Source organism: Rhipicephalus microplus, chromosome 1, assembly GCF_043290135.1.
Source record: "Rhipicephalus microplus isolate Deutch F79 chromosome 1, USDA_Rmic, whole genome shotgun sequence".
Classification (NCBI taxonomy): Eukaryota; Metazoa; Arthropoda; class Arachnida; order Ixodida; family Ixodidae; genus Rhipicephalus; species Rhipicephalus microplus.
In genome coordinates this window covers 108,878,813-108,898,729 of record NC_134700.1, presented here as the reverse complement: position 1 = coordinate 108,898,729, position 19,917 = coordinate 108,878,813, and positions in this window count along the sequence as shown.

The window sequence follows — 19,917 nt, the reverse complement described above, 5'->3', positions numbered from 1 at the left end:
ATATATATATATATATATATATATATATATATATATATATATATATATATATATATATATATATATATATGAAACAATGAAAAATTTCTGCCAGAAGTACAAAATACTATAAAAAAATACATATGAAAAGAAAGATACTGAACAACTTTCATCAAATATACAATATACAAAAGCAGGAAAGACACAAAAGAAATATTAATAATAAATAATACAATTATTGCTCTCGACAAGTAAGGAAGCACATCCAGATATTGGTATCCGCTTCGATAGCCAACATTGGGGGGGGGGGGGAATGGGGGCAAGAAAGAGGGTGTAGAGAGGAAAAAAATGAAAAGTCTTGTGCACTTAGGAGAAAACAAAAACGCACACAGGAAGGGTGTTCTGGTTAAAACCGTTCAGAAAGACCGGTCAGCATAGCGCTTTCAGGGCCTCCTTCTGCGCTGTTTCAGGTCAAAATGCGGGACACGTAGGTCTTCCTGTCGTATTGAGCGCGCCAAACAAGCTGGGAGCCATGTGTCGTCAAGTGAACTCTCGTGAACACAGGACTCCAACGTTCACCAAGATGCACATTACGTTCTTTGTTGGATACCGAAGCAACGTTGTGTACGCGATCCCTCTGACGTGCGGACTGGTGTACGTTGGCCAAAAGGAACGGTGCATCAACGAACGTCTAAGAGAACACAGAGCACGTTAAATAGTGGCACAGAAAGCAACTTGGCTCTCTGTTGCACCAAGCAGTGCGTGTCAAGCCACTGCGCAGCTGAGCTCGACAAGACGCCAGTACTAAAAAGTTATAAAAGGAAACAAGAGGGGGAATTATGTGAGGTGTATGTCATCAAAAAGTTGAGCAGCAGTGCATCCGTACACCATCTGTTTAATGGTTGTCTTGTGAAGTAGACTGTTTCGACGATTAAAGTGGTAGGCGGTTTAATTTAGTTTTATCTTGTTTGATGATGTGCCAGTGCTATATCGGTGTCACTGGGCTTCTCGGCTTTTCATGTGCAATGAACGCAAAAGTAAAGCTTAGTTGCGAGTGCGCCTCTTTCAACTACTCTTTCCTATAATTTTCTTCGTGGCGCTACACCCAGTGTTAAAATTAAATACCAAATAGCATGCAAATACACCTTTGTTTTGCCATTGGGGAAATCTGCCGACTGCGTTTCAAGCCACCACTGAAATTTTGTGCGCTGAACAGTACTGATCGTCTGATTCAATAGCTTGCACCCCATATCCAAAGACATTGCTTTAGAATCGCGAACCACCTTTCGAGTGTTACAAGCGCTACCCATTACCATCAAGCTGAGCCACAACAAAGAGTGACGTAGATTCTGTACAAAACTGCAACTTTGGTCGCTTGCAACCGCCACAGAAAAACAATCAACACTGATTAGACCTAGCGCACTGTTTGGCATGTTGTCGTACGAAGTTTTACAAGAGAGCATGAAGACTGGGCGTCGAAATATTTGCACTCAAGTACTGAAGCAGAAGTACCACACGTGACATGATATTTAGGATTACAGCCGGAAATTAACAACAATGTGCAGGTACGCATAAATGCAGCAAAGCCGAAAGCTTGCGTCAGAAAGCCAAAAAAGCTATTTGATTTGTGGTAGACGAAGCAAATGTGAAAACAATGGTGCTTTTGTGACAAGAAATTCAAAGCACAATTGATGAAGACGCGAACGCACATTCAACACAAAGCGCGTGGCCAGAGCCACGCCGTCGCAATGGTTACTCCGACGCCTAGGCAACCGTCCACTATGCCGTGGCCACGATGCCGTGGCCTTTCTGTTAGAGACAATAGTCTTTCTTGGGGACCTTCGACGCAAAAAATTTGGTCTGTCTGTCTGTCTGTCTGTCTGTCTGTCTGTCTGTCTGTCTGTCTGTCTGTCTGTCTGTCTGTCTGTCTGTTTCAGTGCTGTTTCAGTGTGGGAAGTTTTTTTAATTATAAAATGATATATGCTTCTTTTAAAGAGCACGCTTTTGTAGAAATGGAGAAAGCTGCTAAATAAATCTGCATATCACCATAATCTAGGATCAGCACTGCGTACAGTGCAATAAAATGAATATCGTTAAGCTATTGTAGCAACATTTATGGTATGTTGAAGTTATGTAAATCAGTAAATTTCAAGCTATGAGTCTTCGCGGTTATTAAACATACCATACCTTTTCTTCTAATGGGTTTAGAATGTTCGTTTTTATCGCACTGTAATGAGCTGCGATTTCCGAGTATTATACTAAGATAATTTACTTTGTGGCTTTAAAAAGTAAAGCTACAAAGCGTTACAAAGTTACATTCATCATTGATGGGCGAGGAGAGCGCCCGCGTCAGGGGAGATGCACAGCGCGTCTCGTCGGGTGTCCGGCTTGCGTGAGCGTCGGGCCAGTCGAGCGTGGGTTAAAAACCTCTTGAATCCGGCAAAAAAAAATTTTCCCACCTTGAATTTTGGTGTTAGTAAATCCTGGTAACTTTCCGCACGCGTTGCTGTAAAATTCATGGGCTGAATGACCGAAAATTGCTGGCAAATAGTTCTTGGACGGTCTAGTCGACGTGGTGCACGTCTGCTCCCTTCGGCGACCAGCGCGTCTCTCAGAGCGGTAGATAGAGACACTTTTTTAGTTAGATCATAGAGAAATGTCGGATGGGGCTCTCAGTTCAGAGCTCCAACAGAAAAAAATAGACGCGCGTATCGCGCTTCATCGTTACCCTGCCATTCGTCCTGGAAAAAGTGCGTCCATTCCATTGGTAGATTTCCTCCTTTTGCCCTCCGCCAGAGTAGAGTGCTCCAGCGCAAAGTTTGTCGGTCACTCCGAATCTGCCAATGGATGACATCATTAGTGTTATGAGATATATATGAAGTCGTGACGACAAGTTTCAAAAACCAGGAATTTGATGAGCAATTGCAGAGGTCGCTTAATGCGTGTCTCGTGCCTTAGCGCGAGGAAAGCAAAGTAGTTCGACGCTGAGCTCGCGTGCGCACAAGCCCCTTTCAATAAAAAAAGAGTCTGGCAGTCCCTTCCTGTTCGCAAATGTGTGTGGACGTCATTCTTAGGCCGCCTCAAAATGCAGTATATTCAACGGCCGCAACGACAGGTCACACGATACACTTTCTAGTAAATATATAACCAACCTTTTCTTTTCTCTGACATTCGCGAAAGTGTATGAATTTCACAAGCATGTCTTCGTGCTTCCTGTGCAAATACTTTTTGTAAGTGTAGCAGGGCTCACTTGCTGTTGTGCTGTGCAGTGCAGCAGGCTCTTGGTACGGTAACATGGGGGACTTGTTACAGTGAAACTGCAATGTGTCAGTTTTCAAGGGATGTCGGCATCCGTAGCCCTCCTCGTAGACAAAGAACAACAGAAGTCACCATCTCGTCTTTGGTCACTACAGCGGCTCATGTTTTGCGGATGCTACCCTGTGTTACGCGATGGTGTACTTGCGGTGAAATAAGGAGCCACCTTCTGAGCAAAATGTAAAGCCGATGGGCAGAGCTGCCCATATTATCGAAAATTGTGGCTGTGCGAAAATTTGATGTGAGACATTCGTTTCGCCATGCGCTCTTTAATATCAACGAATGCTGCTAAGTGAATTAAAGCCCGCTTACTTCATTTTGTTCATGCCGTGGGTGCTGCGGTTGACAGAGACATGACACTATAGCGAATAGAGGGGGCAGGGATGCCTCGGTCTTATTAATGAACTTCTCGGAGGCAGCTAAGTGGGGGCCACTTGAATTACTTGAATCTTGCGGCTGTTGCGGAGCCGGTCGCCGACCGGTGGGCGCAGTCGGGTCCTGCAGGAACAAGATAAGAGCTCGCCAAAACTCGATGGCGTGATCTGGGGGCGAAGGCTCTGGGCAGGTCCCTGTCAGGAGAGAAGAACACCAGGATCCCCGTTTTATGGTGTCCAGGGCATGAAACCTAGGTGGATTGTATACAGGGCACTCCCAACACGAGTGGTTGTGGGATCAGCCCGGAAGTTGCACGTGGAACAGAAACCTGTCACGGGTGGTGCGTTACGCCTGCGAAAGCGGTTCAGAAAGTAGTAAGGAGTGTTCCTGCCTGAATTCTCCGAAGCAGGACAGACTCTCGCCGTGTGAATACCTTTGAAGGAAGCGATGTAATTGAGAGTGGATTACCCACTGTGGTGAGGTATGCTGCACGACGCTGATTGGCAATGTGCTTATCTGATACTGAATCTGCTAGCTCGGGTGGGGTAGCCGGAAGAGCGGAAGGAGTATAGGAAGCTTTGGCTAGCGTGGTGTAGAAATGAGCGCGCGTTGATCTGCGAGCTTTCTCGTGTCCGAATACCGCAATGCCCGGGGGAACCAGTGTATCGTAATGTCAAGACTGCATTCGCGGAGCAAGCGGGTCTGGTGTTGAATCTTCTGAAGTACCGAATATATGTAAAGAACATTGGCGCATGCCCGATGGGCGGCCTGGGAATCGGTGTACACTCCATGGTGAACATAATCAGTTTGAGGTGACATCTCGAGGGCCCACTCCAAATAATCTAAGATGGCCACAGATAGCTCTGCTCGAGTCGCTTCTGCTGAAACATAACGTCGGCTCCAATTTACATTTGTCTGGTCGTACCCCGCAGTGGCATAACAAGTGTTACTGGTGCCGTCTGCAGGAAGTACATCGTCAGTGTATAGGACGCGTTCAGTCATGGGAAAGGAATTCGGTAGCCGATTAGGGTCCATATTCAACGGAAGTGGCTTGCCATCGGTGAGTACCATGATTTAACAAATTGGTGTTTTGTTGGGCAGCATGTGCAGTGTGCTGATGTCATGCCCTAGAAACATGAGCGTGTATTGCCCGGCATTTTTTTGCACGAAGCCTCATCTCCTGTGTGTGGATGTGCATGTCGACGAGCTTAGTCAGGGTATTGAGCTTGCTGCAGTCCTTGAGCGCATCCAAGCGTGTATACATTGTAAGTACGGTAACCATGCGTTTGGCCTTGTTAAGTAGCCGGTCTAACTTGATTATCAGCGTACGGTTGACCGGACGATGCGGCAGTCCATACATCATACGTGAGGCGAGAAAAGCTTGAACAAGCTGGCGCATTTTACGCTCGTTTGCTCCGTGTGTGCAGTTAGAGGTTCTGCGTAAAGCATGAAGGATTTCTTCACTGGACTTCGTAATGCGTTGGAAGCAACTGCTCGCTGAGCAGTTCTCGTCTAGGTGCATACCTAGTATTCAGATAGTGGATTTCCTTATTGTAGGTTGATTGCCTATGCGAAACTTAAAACACCACTTTTCTTTCTGCTCGACGAGCGTGGTTTGGCCACCATGAATGACGACAAGCTCTTTTTTGCCCGAAGCGGTGTGTAAACCTGCTTTCATTGCGTAGTCGTTAATAATATTAAGGGCTCTTTGCGAGACATCCTCCTGCTCACCGACGGATTCTTGCTGCGTCCACATGGTTACATCGTCGGCATATACCACGTGTTTCAGGCCCGGTACATCTGCAAAGCGTCTTGTTAATCATACGTGGCACTGGTAGAGAGGATGGGTGAGATCACCGAGCCCTGGCGAACAAGTACGTGGTTGGTTCGTACGATACTGGTGTCTTGGCCGATTTCGAGAGGTAGCTTGGCCTTTACAAGAAGCCCGCTATGAAGTTACACATTATTTCTTCATTTGATCCCAAGGGCCCCTGCTTTCGCCATAATGCTAATGTGTGGTACGCCATCGAATGCCTAGCGTATGTCCACTGCTAAAACAGCCTGTGGGTGCTCCGAGTTAGGGCCTAGGACGTCTTCTTGTAGACAAGGGAGTACACCCCGAGATTATAGGCCGGTGTGTAATCTGTACACTGTCGGGGCCGAAAAGTAGCGATCTTCAAGGTACCAGAGAGACAGAGAACTCTTTATTTAAATGGAGAGAATTGAGCTGGCATGTAAAATTCGCTCACTTGCTATTCTGCGTGGAAAAGGGGATTGAGGATTGAAGGTACAAATAAGAAGAGAGAGAGAGAAAAAGACAAATTGTAAATATAGATGATAGAATGCAAAGAGAAGAAAGGAAAAGGCTACCTCTTTGACCATTGATTGAGTACGTGCGTTAATATTTTTTTCGTGGTGTCAAGCTACAGCTACAGCTTGTCTAGCTGACCGATGCTGTCCAAAGACGCAAACAAAAGTGTCATAGCATGCCCCTTTAAAGTGGGGCAGGCTAAAGGTCCCAATACACAGTCAAGGTAGAAAGTTCTCTCGGTTATCGAATGCAATGTACATAAAGCGCACGCTCCTCAGCATACACTCTACACTCAAACAATATATGTTACACAGATTCAATGTAGCCACAGTTGTTGCAATACGGACTCGCTGACCGGCCGAAGCGGTACCGTAGGCTGTTTACATAGGCACTGTTTATACGTAGACGATGGTATAGCGTTTAGATGGCGAGGAATTTTGATTGAGAGTATTGTTCTCAGGTAGGGGTCGATTCAGTGAAGGAAGACATTATGATGTGTCGAAAGGTTCCAGCGTCACTTATTTTTTTTTCAATTGCAAGTGTTTTGGCCATCTGAGCTGCATCTAATTTAGTGAAATAAGTTCGTCTGTAATTGTGGTGTAGAAGACCCTTGCGTGCTGCTTTATCTGCTTTTTTGGCGAAAATTCCACAATGAGCCGGTATCCACTGAAATGTGATAGAGTTCTCTGCCGTCACAGCCAGGTGATGTAGATATGCTATGTCGAACGAAATGGGGTGGAAATTAGTTTTCTTTAGGAGGTTGAACAATATATGTAGTACTCCTTTGGAGTCGGTAAAAATTACCCATTGGTCCGGCGTTTCGCGCAAGATATAAAGGACAGCTTCTTTGATGCCATGAAGTTCTGCTGCTGTCGAAGATGTCTTCAGTTGCAGTCGACAGTATAGCATTTGTCTTGTAGAAGGGATATGAAGTCCATAAGCGGAAGTCTCCTGGGTAGTTGAGACGTCGGTGTAAATGTGCGAGTGCTAGGCGTAGTTCTTGGCTAAGAAGTGGAGAGTAGTCTGCATCAGCGCAGCCTGCGACATTCGTCTTTTTGACCCAATGATGCTAATTACAGCTTTTTTTTATAGTTAGAGGCGAAAGTGTCTAGGGAGGAAATCTTGCAGGCATTAATTTTTGCGGCGGATTATCAAGGAGAGTTAAAGCGTTCACACAGCTTGGCCGAACGAAGAATTGCGGTGCGTTAGGTGAACTCGGTACAGGAAATGCTTTTTATCTTGTAATGCATATCGAAGTTGTGTACGCATGGTTTCTTGTATAGAGATGACATCCAGTAGGAGACTTCCTGCTCCCGCTACAGTTCCCAATGCTGATGAGCTCTTCGGAAGCCCTAGACGTATTCGTAGGCAGCTGTTGCATGCGGCTTCCGAAATTCTCTTATTTGCTAGGGATAATTGGTGAAGCACTGGTAGACAATAGCGTAATCTTCATTCAATGTATGCTTTCTGAAGCAGTACCATTTAGCGGCAACTACATCCCCATCGTGTTCCAGTCGTGAATTTGAAGAGTTGAGTGGCTGCTACTATTCTAGTTAGTTTCTTCACCTGAGGAGACCAGGAAAGATTTCTGTCGATGATAATTCCCAGAAATCTTGGAGACCGTAGATATGTCAGCGGCCGTTCACCGAGGAGTAGTGCATACTTGCTCATTTTCTTTCTCGTGAAAGCAATGGATGTGCTCTTTTCTGGTGAAAGATGCATGACTCGGGGCGCTGAATATGTGTAGATGTTCTGTAAAGCTTTTTAAAGTCGCTGTTTGGTGATGTAACGTGACTTTGAAGCACTCCAGATGCAGATGGCATCAGCGTAAATCGTGATGTGTAGTCCTCGAGGAAGTGACATCGTTATGTGTATCAGGATAAGGTTGAAAAGAAGCGGGCTGAGCACGGCACCCTGGGGTACACCCTTCTATACTGTATAGAACTGCGTGGGACAATTAGGAGTGCTCATATATATTTTCCGCTCTTCTAGATTCTTCTCAATCCATATGTATAGATTCCCTCCTAGGCCAAGATCTTCCATGGTTGCGAGAATGGCATGGTGAAAGACTGAATCGAAAGCTGCCTTGATGTCAAGGAATACGGCTGTCGGGATTCGACCTGCCGAGAGCTGCTTTTCAAGGGGAGAAACAAGTGCGATGACATTGTCGACAGCTGACCTGCCTTGGCGGAACCCATTCCTTTCTTGCGGAAACTTGTTGCGGCCTTCTAGGAACCATGTCAATCGTTTGTGAAACATTCACTCCATGAGTTTGCCAACGCAACTCAGTAGAGCGAGAGGCCGGAAAGAGGTGTAACTTGTTGGCTGCTTACCAGGCCTCAAAATGGGCACTACTTTCACCAGCTTCCACTCAGCGGGGACCACTTCAGACATCCACGAGGAAATATAAAATTCTAGGAGTCGTATGTGGGACGCGTGGGGTTGCTTTATAATGGCTTCATAGGTTACTTCGTCATGGCCAGGTAATATGCGCCTATTTGACTCACTGATAGTGTTCAGTTCCTCAATTGTAAAAGGTATATCTAGCACTGGCACTGCAACCCGTTAGTTGCCTGGCTGTTTACCTGCAGATGAGGTCGACAGCGCTGACTTTGTTGACAGTAGTGCAAAATATCCTTCTGGGAGCTCTTTGAGGGACTTTTGTTCGTGAAGGGAACGTGTGTCGAAAGGGTGAAGTTGCAGGAGTGGCATGCGCATGCCTCTTAAAACCTGACAGATTTTGGACACTGGTTGGCGAACATCTAGTGTTGAGCAAAAGTCGCGCCATCTTTGCCAGCTACGTTTATCCATGTAGCGCCCAATATAACGCTGTGTCCGTCGGCAGGCTCGCACGTCTTCTAAACTCTTTGTGCACGGAAATTTCCGTTCAGCTCGCCTGCGAATAGCACACAGTCTTTCAAACTCCTCATTTGACAGAAATCTGTCGTTTTTAGATGAAACGTGTTTGCATTCTTCTAGGCAATAAGCCATCGTAGCGAGTAATTCATCATCCTTTGCAGCGGCAGTGATCCTCTTTCCTGCTGTGTCTTTGTACGCATTCCAATCTGTGGATCTTCGCATTCCAATCTGTGGATCTTATGACGGTTCTCGTTGATGTCATATTTGCACCAGCAGCTGATACCATGATTGGGTAGTGATCACTCCCACGCGTTTCCAAATCAGTGCACCAGTGAAAGTTGCGAGCGACTGAACTTGTTACGAAGGTCACGATGGGGCTGTTGGTAGTCATGGTGCCTCGTAGGAAGGTGATGCTGCCGTCATTTAGAGGTTCAATTGAATGTTTTGAGAGCAGCTCAGCAAGCTTAGCTCCACGAGAACAAGTCCGTGAGCTGCCCGAAATTTTATTGTGCTCATTGAAGTCTCCACGAATGATGTGTGGGGAAGGTGTCCTTTAAATCTAGTTTTCAAGCCTTGAAATGTCGAAAGGCCTGCCTGGTTCCAGGTATACTTCGATGAGAGTGTATTCCTGTTTTTATCTATTATCGTAATGGCACACATATATTCGTTGTCGCAGTGGGGCGCAATGTCGATCGCGGAGGCTGGAATGTCTTTACGAAAGCCGATGAGTAATCTGCTGATACCGTGAGGTCGCTTAGAGTGATGAAAATAGTATCGGTTCATTCTAAAATATGGGTCGACGCGCAATTCAGAAATGATGAATGGGAATCGGTATTCTCGCACCAGTCACCGGAAGTTTGAGAGCTTCGAGCGAAGGCCACGAGTGTTCCACTGGAACATGGTGCATGTGCGAAAGATTCAGTGAATGAACTGTTCAGGTTAAGATGTCGTTAAGGAAGCCATGATTACTAGTGCGAGAGAGAACGCCCCTTCGGAGCGTAATACGTCGACACCAACCACTCGATTGTAAGAATTGCTTCTACCTCTGGGATACTTCTTGACGAAGGATTTGCACGGACAAGGGCTTTGAGAGCTGCGAACAGCATCGGAATCAGTATGCGTGCAAAATCTTGGTCTGTGTTTCCATGTTGTTGCCCATCGCAGATCCCCCTGTCGTGTTATGGTGGCTGAGACTGGTGACGACTGTACTCGACTGATGAATCTTGTGAGACGCTTCGTGGTGGTTTTGAAAGATGCGATGTGCCAGTCAGCTTCCCACGTTTCTTTTTCGTCACATCACCGTACGTGTCACCAGGTGCCTTACGGCTTTGTGATGATCTTTCCTGGGAGAAGTCTTTTATACTCGTGAACACAACCTCTGGATTAGGCGGTAGATCATTGCGCCTTGGTGGTTTCCCTCGTGCTTGCTCCGACGAGCGTGCAAGTGTAGCAGCCTTCTTTTTAACGCACCCTCCATACGAAGCAGGGTGGGGACCACCGCAGTTAGCACATTTAGGTTGTGCTCTTGAGGCACACTCTTTGTGCGAATGAGGACCAGCACAGACTTTGCAGCGCACCGGGCCATTGCAATGTCGCGATATATGACCACGCCTCTGGCATTTATAACACTGTGTAGTTGCACCGACGTACTCGGCCACCTGGTAGCTACAGAACCCAAGCGTAATTAGTTTAGGTAATGGTGAATCCTTGGCGAATTGCAAAATGATGGATCGACGACGTAACTCTTTCACTTTGCCGCCATCTTCGGGTGTGTAGGTGGTGAGTCTTCTTGCCGAGACGACGCCCTGATTACGTAGATAGTCTTGTAAGTCTTCGTTTAGTAACTTAGAGGGACATAATCTTTTTTTTTCATAGTCCACTGTGTAAGATTATGGGACCCGGGTTTCCACGGGTACGCCTGCTAATTCAGTTACCGTTGGTAGACGGTTCGCGGCCGGCAGGGTCGACACTGTGACCATCAGGCTTCCTTCTTTCTTGAGGCGATAATTAGGAACTTTTTCTTGAGCCGACGTTAGAACGGCTAATGCGACAGTGTTAGGGTTGACATTCCATAAGCTTCCTTCATCCCTGGTAGGCCTGAAGACAACAGGAACGCCAATACCGCTTCTTTTCTTGTAGCATACAACTGTGAAGGATGTTTGGTCTATATCCTCTGCATTTTCATCTGAGGGATCAGAGCCGTCTTGTTCGTCCCGTAGTCTATTGTTCCCGCAGCTATGGTCTGTAGTTCTTTCTACAGAGGCCGCAGGAGAAGTAGTTGCTGCCGCTGCCATAGATGCGGCGTCGAGTGCATTCGGTGGCGATGTTCCGTGCCGTGACGGTTAAGGCACAGGTCCTCTAGAAGTTCATTTCACGTGCTTTTCCGGGTAGGCGGGGACCTTCAGGTCGTCACTGTGTGAGTACGAAGCACAAGCAAGTAATACAAACTGTTAGACTGGGAAAAATATCGAAAAATAACGAACTGATTTAACACAGGTGGTGCTTCAGAACATCGTCGTCTTATTCCGCCTTCAAGGTACAACATTCGGCGTGTGTTAACCTAGCTGTTCATTACTTTACAGAAACACAGGGTAAAGAGATCGGACGGAGGTTGAATGAGGTATGGGGTGGTTCACCAGGCTTCGAATTAGCTTGACAACCGAAAACTTCCATGTGAAGGGCAGTATTCCGGCATCTCATACTGTGTTAAACTCTTCGAGGAGAGAATATTTGTTCTCAGGGGGCATATTGCGTGAATGAGCAAGGACTACTCCATCGGTTCCTGAAGCCGTGCGTGCATTAGCATTTTGCAAGGCGTACTCCAGCTCGAGCATGGTGAAAGGGTTGTTAAATGGCCCAATGTCTTCAGTGCTTGATCCTCCTAGTACTTATTGTTTGTTGGGCGAGATGCCTGAGGGAAGAACACTTGAGCAGCTTGTTCGACGAGCTCCTAATTGCTGATGCCTTCCCGGAGGGTCACACGAGCCTCACTATTGTCGCCCTTACGTTGGCCGAGGACAGGGCGCAGGATGACCCAGAACTTTCACGTGCGCATCTGCCCATTGATGGTTTCACAAATTCTCAATTAGCGGTCTGATTCTAGCGTAGTCGTGTATTCCTCAAAAGAACGCTGTATTTGCCACAAGCATGCTTTATTTATTTATTTATTGTACCCTCAGGGCCCGAGAGCATTACAGAGGGGAGTGGAAATCTACATAACGGAGGCAATGTAAAACAGCAAGGAGAAAAGTCACAGCAGATAAGTAAGTGAAATAAAGTAGGCATAAATGACAACAATTTGATAAGTAAATGCGTATACTAACAATAGTAACCTTAAATATACACACATATGTACTACATATATACAAACATATATATATACACAAACATTTAAAAAAGATTAATTGTTTTACGAAACACATTTTTATCAGTTATATAAGCGATATCATGAGGAAGATCATGCCAACTGACACAAGTTATGGGTATGAATGAGCCATGAAAACATTTGGTGTGACATGATCGAACTCCAACTTTATTGCGGTGATCAATTCGAGCTGATATGTATGATGGCCTTGTTAATAATTTCTGTTTAAGATAGCTGTTGTAATAAATTTTGTGAAAAAGACATAATGAAGCTACTGACCTGCGATGAGAAAGAGCAGGGAAGGACAAACTTAATTTCATGGCGGTTACGCTGCTTTTTCGGTGATAGTTGGAGAGTATAAAATGGCAGGCACGGTTCTGCACAGCATCTAAATCGGAAATGAGTGATTCAATGCCAGGGCTCCAGACAGATGCAGAATACTCTAATTTTGAGCGAACCAGTGTTTTATAAAGTAATAGTTTTATTGAACTGGATGAATGAGACAAGTTCCTGCAAATTACCCAAGCATGCGGTCGGCATTATTTATGATATAATGAATATGAGTTTTTCAAGACAGGTTAGAAGAAATATGAACAACTAGGTACTTATAAGAGAGTACAGTTTGAAGAAAGACATTGTTAATTTGTTGAGTGGAAGCTGGGCTAGAATTTTGAGAAATATGCATGTGCTTACACTTATTAATGTTTAGTTTCATGTTCCAAGTGTTGCACCAGTTCATGACCTTGTTAATGTCGGATTGAAGGCAAGAGACATCGTTATTGTCGTTAATTTCACGATAAATAACACAATCATCTGCAAAAAGATTAATTGAAGAAGAAATATTAGTCGTTAAGTCATTTATATATATTAGAAACAGAAGGGGCCCGAGAACGGACCCCTGAGGTACACCAGAACGGACAGGTAAAGGATGTGAGTCAAAGTTGTTTGCTGTTACGAATTGTGAGCGGTTTGAAAGAAAACAGATCAACCATGCAAGTACATTAGGGTCAATGTTAAGATTACGTAGTTTAAGAAATAGAAGTTCATGCGAGACTGTCAAAGGCTTTCGAAAAATCCAAGTATATACAGTCTGCCTGAGATTCGTGATTGAGGATGCAATGAAGTTCATGCGTGAAACATATGAGTTGGGTTTCGCATGAAAATGACTTACGGAATCCGTGCTGGGCTATAGTGAAAAAAGAATTCAATTCTAAGAAAGAGACGAGATGGGAGTATACGACGTGCTCCATGATTTTACAAGATATACTAGTGAGAGAAATGGGACGAAAGTTGCCAGGGCAATGTGTATTTCCAGACTTGTGCAGAAGAATCACCTTTTCAACTTTCCTATCATTGGGAATACAACCTGTTTCAAGGGATTGCTCAAACAGTTTATTAAGAATAATGGAACAATACAACTTTGTATTAATCAAGAATTTGGAATTAATGTTGTCAATGCCACAAGAAGAAATTTTAAGATTTTCTATATTCTTCTGAATGCCGAATACGTCAAATATAACTGGGTCCATAGGAGAAACTTCAAAAATAGGGTAGTGAAAATGATCGCAAGAAATATCATTAGAAAAAGCCACCGCAAAAACATTGTTGAGAACAGAAGCACATTCGTGTGACGGGACTGCAACACCAAGATGTAATAACAATGTGGTGGTGTATTTCTTGTTTATTACATTCTAAAATTGTTTAGGATTGTTAATAAGCACATCAGGCAAAGTGCGGTTGTTGAACGTGTCCTTGGCGAATGCAGCTTTGTACTCAGCAGCAACGAAAAAATAGGATTCCCATCGCCCCTCGGAATTCATAACCTTTGCAGAGCGAAACAAACCTTTCTTTTTATTGGAAAGTCTTTTGAAATACTTATTAAACGAAGCTGATCCCCTCTTACACCTCAAAGACTTTAGCGGCCCAAAAGCGTCAGTAAGACGCTCAACAATGCCCTTAAACAATTCCCAATTAGTGTCCACAGAGCGCAGTGAAAACTCCTGCAAGTAATCATCAAGAAAAAGAGCTAGCTCACAATTCATCGCGTTGTAGTCAGCACGTTTATAGTCTCTAATATATTTTTTTCTGATTGATGTGTGTATAGACAGGAGTTTCAAGATCAAAATAGAGTAACGAATGATCACTGAGACCAGGTAGATACACGAGTGAAGAGATAAGATGCGGTACGTTAGTTAGAACGAGATCTACAATGCTCGATGTGGCTGAGGTAGTTCGAGTAGGCTCAGAGACAAGTTGTGACAGGTTGAAGTCCAGACAAGTCATCAAAAACTTGTTACACTCAGTCGAGAAAGAGCTAGGATAAGGCGATGCATTATTCCACACAATCGAGGTGTAGTTGAAATCCCCAGCCAAGAGGACAGGAGTGTTGGGAAAACGTACAGTGATCTTGTTAAGCGCATCATGCAATTCATCAACGAAAGTGGGACACGAAGACGGGGGATGGTAACATATGCCCAAGATCAACTTCTTAAAACGTACGCAAAGCTCAACCCAGACTAGTTCCAGGTTACTTGGAGAAATAATGGGCAACGCAACAAAATTATCTGCAACAGCTATTAAAACACCACCGCCACACCTTTGGCCTCTGTCGAAACGGAATACGTTGAACTTCTTTTTGCAATCAAACAATTCCATACTCGTTACCTTAGAAGAAAGCCATGTTTCAGGCAACAAAACATCAGCATCACAGGAATTGATTATAGAGTCAAGTTCATCGCGCTTTGGTAATAAACTCCTAATATTTGTAAAAAGAAAAGCGACAGAATTTGCGGTAGTAGGCGCTGAACCACTGCCCCTCGCGCAACCCTACAGCGCAGGGTGCGGTAGAACAGTGACATCACGGGTTAACTGCTGACTCGGGACCAGCGGACGAGCAGAGCAATAAGTATGCTCAGTACGTGACAAGTCAGAGATACTAGAATCGTCGATATCGTGACGCGATGTCTGTCCCCAAAAGTTATTTTCCATAAAAACATGATCACGAGCTGCGCTGTAGCTGTAGCACTGACCGTTAATGTACAGTTTGTTGTACCTCAGTTTGTGATGCGAGCCCCGACTCTTTGCAAATTGAAGCAGCTTTTTCCTGGCTTGGCGCGTTTCTAAAAAAACGTCTTCCTTTACAGTGATTCCTTTATCCCTGAGTTTCAATGACTGATATAGGATCAGCTGCTTCGTTTTAAAGGAACGAAATTTCACGATTACCGGACGGCATTTTCCCTCCTAGAATGCACCAATTCTATGAGCACGTTCTAGCGTGTCCTTTGTAAGCACTGGAGTAAAGCAGCTATAAATCATGTTTAACAGCTTTTTTTCTGTGGCCTCCCATGTTTCCGATAAACTGTCATGTACTACGAAGAACAATAAATTGTCTGTTCGTTGCCTGTCCTCCAGCTGTGATTGACCAAGTCGCAATTTGTCATTTTCACGAGCTAGGATATCCGCGAGTTCTCGTAAAGCCAGCAGGTCTTGTTGAGCGGTGTCAGTGGTAGGCGTCCTAGTTTCAACAGCGGACAACCTTATATCAATATTGGCTATGTTGCTTTTGATAGTTTCCTGAGCTTCTTTTAACTCAGCAATAGACGTAATTAAACGCGACTGTTTCGTTTCCATCCTAGCTTTGCGGGAATTAACGCTCTGTAGTAGGGTTAACACATCATTCAGTTTCTTCTGTATTGCCTCCTCGCTAGCATTGTCTTTAGACCGCGTAACAACGCCAGAAACACCAGTAGAAGGGCCAGGGTTTAACTCTACGTTTCCTGACCGCAAAAGCAGCTGACCACAAACGTCAAATGATTGCACAAATAAAACAAGTAGCACTCGTGCGCGTGGGAACAGCAAAAGGCAGGCATTGCTAGATTTCTTAGCAAATAACGAAGTGTTATTACCGACCTGCATGAACAAACGCATATTGTAAAGCAACCGTGCCACGATGCTGTTCACACGCCCACTGGAAGGCGCGGGTCGTTGGCGTCCGTTTATATCCAGAGGAAATGGTGATGTCGTAGGCGATGAGCTGAACTTGTGCAATGGCCAGGAGGGTTGCCAAGGCAAGTCACGTCCAGCGTAGTCTTCATGGCGGTGGCCGCAATCAGTAGGTGCGCACGAAGCGATAATGGCTGTAGAGTTCGATGCCGCGCAAACTTGAAGGCATCCCGCTATCTGCATGAACAAACGCATGTTGAAAAGCAACCGTCCAACGATGCTGTTCGCACGCCCACTGGAAGGCGCGGGCCGTTGGCGTCCGTTTATATCCAGAGGAAATGGTGATGTCGTAGGCGATGAGCTGAACTCGTGCAATGGCCAGGAGGGTTGCCAAGGCAAGTCATGTCCAGCGTAGTCTTCATGGCGGTGGCCGCAATCAGTAGGTGCGCACGAAGCGATAATGGCTGGAGAATTCGATGCCACGCAAACTTGAAGGCATCCCGCTATCTGCATGAACAAACGCATGTTGAAAAGCAAACGTCCAACGATGCCGTTCACACGCCCACTGGAAGGCGCGGGCCGTTGGCGTCCGTTTATATCCAGAGGAAATGGTGATGTCGTAGGCGATGAGCTGAACTTGTGCAATGGCCAGGAGGGTTGCCAAGGCAAGTCACGTCCAGCGTAGTCTTCATGGCGGTGGCCGCAATCAGTAGGTGCGCACGAAGCGATAATGGCTGTAGAGTTCGATGCCGCGCAAACTTGAAGGCATCCCGCTATCTGCATGAACAAACGCATGTTGAAAAGCAACCGTCCAACGATGCTGTTCGCACGCCCACTGGAAGGCGCGGGCCGTTGGCGTCCGTTAATATCCAGAGGAAATGGTGATGTCGTAGGCGATGAGCTGAACTCGTGCAATGGCCAGGAGGGTTGCCAAGGCAAGTCACGTCCAGCGTAGTCTTCATGGCGGTGGCCGCAATCAGTAGGTGCGCACGAAGCGATAATGGCTGTAGAGTTCGATGCCGCGCAAACTTGAAGGCATCCCGCTATCTGCATGAACAAACGCATGTTGAAAAGCAACCGTCCAACGATGCTGTTCGCACGCCCACTGGAAGGCGCGGGCCGTTGGCGTCCGTTTATATCCAGAGGAAATGGTGATGTCGTAGGCGATGAGCTGAACTCGTGCAATGGCCAGGAGGGTTGCCAAGGCAAGTCACGTCCAGCGTAGTCTTCATGGCGGTGGCCGCAATCAGTAGGTGCGCATGAAGCGATAATGGCTGGAGAATTCGATGCCACGCAAACTTGAAGGCATCCCGCTATCTGCATGAACAAACGCATATTGTAAAGCAACCGTGCCACGATGCTGTTCACACGCCCACTGGAAGGCGCGGGTCGTTGGCGTCCGTTTATATCCAGAGGAAATGGTGATGTCGTAGGCGATGAGCTGAACTTGTGCAATGGCCAGGAGGGTTGCCAAGGCAAGTCACGTCCAGCGTAGTCTTCATGGCGGTGGCCGCAATCAGTAGGTGCGCACGAAGCGATAATGGCTGTAGAGTTCGATGCCGCGCAAACTTGAAGGCATCCCGCTATCTGCATGAACAAACGCATGTTGAAAAGCAACCGTCCAACGATGCTGTTCGCACGCCCACTGGAAGGCGCGGGCCGTTGGCGTCCGTTTATATCCAGAGGAAATGGTGATGTCGTAGGCGATGAGCTGAACTCGTGCAATGGCCAGGAGGGTTGCCAAGGCAAGTCATGTCCAGCGTAGTCTTCATGGCGGTGGCCGCAATCAGTAGGTGCGCACGAAGCGATAATGGCTGGAGAATTCGATGCCACGCAAACTTGAAGGCATCCCGCTATCTGCATGAACAAACGCATGTTGTAAAGCAAACGTCCAACGATGCCGTTCACACGCCCACTGGAAGGCGCGGGCCGTTGGCGTCCGTTTATATCCAGAGAAAAGGGTGATGTCGTAGGCGATGAGCTGAACTTGTGCAATGGCCAGGAGGGTTGCCAAGGCAAGTCATGTCCAGCGTAGTCTTCATGGCGGTGGCCGCAATCAGTAGGTGCGCACGAAGCGATAATGGCTGGAGAGTTCTATGCCGCGCAAACTTGAAGGCATCCCGCTATCTGCATGAACAAACGCTTGTTGTAAAACAACCGTCCAACGATGCTGTTCGCACGCCCACTCACTGTGACGTGCAACGTGGTGACAGTGCCTGTACTCAGCCAGCATACATAATCTTTTCTTCCACATAGTGAAAAGATGCCTATCAGGTTCTGGGAACCCGTAGGCTCTTGGTGGCTTGCCGCTTCGATGTGCATAGCTCAAGTAACAGATGGTCAATGAACTTGGCTGGAGGCTGTTGCTGTAGTAAGTTAATCGCGGTATTTGTTTAAGTGTATGATGTGGCTTAACTGTGTACTGGCACGTGACTTCAACTTCGTATTGGCGTCACCTGTGCCAAATCTTATGAGTATGGGAAAGTGGTCGCTTCCCATGCAATCATCGAGCACCTCCCACAGAAATAGTTGTGGGCGGGTGCTTCAGGTAAGATCCGGTGATGCGTCTGTTAGCTGAACTGTCTGTCCCTACCTTGTGTGTGTTTGGGGCGTATTCAGAGGCGTCCACCCTTACACCGAGGCGTCTTGCATGACGCGCCTGCCACGCGGGCTGCATTTGTTGTATTCCCAGTGGAATGCTGAAAGTTGAAGTCTCCGCACTACAGTATGATATCTTGAGAATAAATCTTTCTGGGGTACCATTTAAGCTGCGATCAAGCGGCGCTTTATTGGCTTTATTTCTAGTGCTTTTAGGAACCCCGTGAACGCAGAAGACAAGAATATTACGCAATGGTCAGGCTTCATGCTGGAACCCGACAACACTAAGAGTAGTGATGCACTACAGTTGCGTATCTACCTGCACGCGCGTAGTTCCTCGTCGCGCGCACAATGCTGTCATCTTCGATATAGCTTGTCTTTCAGTCAAGGCGTAGCCGTCATAGCCCATTATTTTCAGCGCAGGGCCGCCGAATCCTTGAAGAGCAATGGCCAATGGACTAGCATCGTCTGTCTTGCTGAGGAGCCATGTGGTCATTTCAGCCTTCTTGCGACAAAGCAAACGGCAATTCCACTGCAAGACAGTGGTGCATTGCGATGATTTTCAAAAACTAGCCGTGGTGAGGCTTTGTTTTATGAGGAGCGGTGGAGTTCGACAGTACCAAGGGAGTACTCCTCACAAGGGCTGCTGCGGTTGTCGTCAAAGTTGTGCCAAGAGGGAGCATGCCGGAAAGCATGATGCGCTCCATGGTGATTTGAACACATTTTTCAATGGCCCAAGTAAAAAGTTGCTCAACTCTTTTTTATTCGAGCCATGCAGTGTTCTAGCCACTGCTCCAATTTTCGGAGCGTCGTTGGGGCGGGAGGATGTGAATGGTCGCTGGTGAGCGGAAGCCGCCTCAAGGATGTTTTGCCCTTCCACTCGAGGCAGACTGCGGCGCACAGGACGCCATTGTTGAGCTTGATGGATGTGGTATGCAATTACTAGAACCAGTTAGCGGCACGTTCGCTCGTCGAACTACATTAGCAAAGGTGGTGCGCCATGTGACTGTGCAGCTGGTGGTGTTAGCAGCCCGGTATAAAAACCCTGTCGTGTTGGTTTGATTGTGGATATCAGAAAACCTTGTGTCATGTAGGAGCAGCGCTAATGCTTCTGCGTGTTTCCTTTCTTGCGTTGCCTTTTCCCAACCAGCTTGCATTTTTGTTTAATTTTTTT